We start from the raw sequence: 2,131 nt of genomic DNA, 5'->3' as shown, positions 1-2,131 counted from the left end.
ACTCAAAAAAAAAAAAAAAAAAAAAATGGCCAAGCTGAAGAAGAGCAGCTGGGATCAGTTCACCTTTTCCTGAAAAGGTGACTAGTTTTGAGATGTGTCTTTAAATCAACTATTTCCCCCATCACAGAGTGTTTCCCAATACCTATTACTAAGAAGCTCTGCCCATTTCCATTGGTTTGCTTATAAACTAGGACCTGTTCCTGGACTAACAAACTGGTTCTACTGGACCAGTGTCAAACGGGATCTTCACAGTTTTCTATTAGATTTGTTTTTTTTTTGAGTTGGAGTCTCACTCTGTCGCCCAGGCCTGAGTGCAGTGGCATGCTCACGGCCACCACAGCCTAGACCAGATCCTTTCTGCTTCAGCCTTCCAAGTAGCTGGAACTATAGCCACGCGCCGCCATGCCCAGCTAAGTTTTTGATTTATTATATAGACGAGATCTTGCCAAGTTGCTTAGGCTGGTCTTGAATCCATGGGCTCAGACAATTCTCTCACCTCGGCCTCCCAATGTGCTGGGATTATAGGCATGAGCCACCATACCCAGCCCCATTTAAGTAAGTGACAAAGGATTCTCCTGTAGCTCCAGCTACACATATTATACACTAAATTAATATTCAATTTCACAATCATATTAATTATTCTCAGTCTTAGGTGAAACCTCGGCAAGGTTTTTCTCCAAGTTCTACAGCATCCTATCAATCTTCTGCATAATAGATGGTCTGGTCTCTTCCTCTACTTACACCCAACTCCCCAGCTTCCTACGTTCAGGAGGTTGAGACGCCAACCACATAGTTACTGGAGATAAGTAGAAGGAACTTTTCTCTTTAACACTTTTTTTTTTGAGTTGGAATCTCAGTCTGTCACACAGACTGGAGTGCAATGTCACGATCACGGCCACCACAGTCTCGACCTGCTAGGCTCAGGCGATCCTTCTGCCTCAGATTTCCAGAGTGCTGGGATCACAGGTGTGAGCCACCACATCTGTCTTCTTTAACACATATTTGATTCCCTGGCTACCCTGCCCTAGTATGCATATTCTTTGTCTATAGATTTTCCATACCTCCTCTAACCTTTAATCTAACTTTTGTCCTCTCTTAAACTCCAAGACTTCCAAATACAAACTTTATGTTGTCTGTCATGACTGAATTTATTTGACTTAGAAATTAATGATTTATTTTATCTAATTTCTTTAACACTTTTTTTTTGGAGACATCTCATTATGTTGCCTGGGCTGGTCTTGAACTCCTGGCCTCAAGCGATCCTCCCCTCTCAGCCTCCTGAGTAGCTGGGATTACAGATGCATGCCACCATGCCTGGCTCTTCACCTAATTTCTTTCTTTTTTTTTTTTTTAGTTGGAGTCTCACTCTGTCACCCAGACTGGAGTGCAGTGGCCGCTCCCGGCCACCGCAGCCTCGACCTACTGGGCTCCGGTGATCCTTCCGCCTCAGTCTTCCAAGTAGCCAGAATTACAGGCATGCGCTACCACGCCCGGCTGATTTTTTTATTTATTGTAGAGATGAGGTCTCGCTGCCCAGGCGGGTCTCGAACCCGCGGCCTCAGGCAATCCACCCACCTCAGCCTCCCAAAGACGCGGGATTACAGGCTGAGCCACCGAGCCTGGCTCTTCACCTAATTTCTTATGTGATGTACTAAAATATATCCCTGGGCCCATTATATTATTTTTATTTCTGGATATATATTTTGATTTTAAAGATATTAAAAACCATACTTTGAAACTGTAACTACAGTTGCCTCAAGGTAGAGGAACTAGGTGGGCTAAGGACAGAGAAAGAAGACTCACTTTTTACTGTCTACCCTTTTGTCTCTTTTGAATGTTGTGCTACTTGATGTATTCATGTACAAAATAAAAAGTAACTGGCTGGGCTTGGTGGCTCAGCTTGTAATCCTAGCACTTGGGGAGGTCAAGGTGAGTGGATTGCCTGAGCCTGTAGGTTTGAGGCCAGCCTGGGCAACTTGGAGAGATCTCATCTCTACAATAAATAGAAAATTAAGCTGGGCTCGGTGGCTCAGCCCGCAATCCTGCGCCTTTGGGAGGCTGAGGTGAGTGGATTGCCTGAGCCCGCGGGTTCGAGACCCACCTGGGCAGCGAGACCTCATCTCTACAATAA

At 45.0% G+C, this 2,131-nt stretch overlaps 1 protein-coding gene and 1 pseudogene across 2 annotated transcripts in view; one reads left to right on the top strand and one right to left on the bottom strand.

Moving 5' to 3' along the window:
- ZNF609 (zinc finger protein 609) overlaps positions 1–2,131 on the bottom strand; it is a 243,532-nt gene that overhangs the window by 40,106 nt on the left and 201,295 nt on the right. The gene's annotated exons all lie outside the window — the stretch shown is intronic.
- The window catches only part of LOC110595688, a 12,226-nt pseudogene that overhangs the window by 502 nt on the left and 9,593 nt on the right, over positions 1–2,131 (top strand).

Source organism: Carlito syrichta, unplaced genomic scaffold (genome assembly GCF_000164805.1).
Source record: "Carlito syrichta isolate Samal-C Ts95f unplaced genomic scaffold, Tarsius_syrichta-2.0.1 Scaffold90614, whole genome shotgun sequence".
In the NCBI taxonomy this organism is placed as follows: domain Eukaryota; kingdom Metazoa; phylum Chordata; class Mammalia; order Primates; family Tarsiidae; genus Carlito; species Carlito syrichta.
Note: the sequence above shows the minus strand (reverse complement) of the source record. Positions and strands in the feature narration are given on the sequence as shown.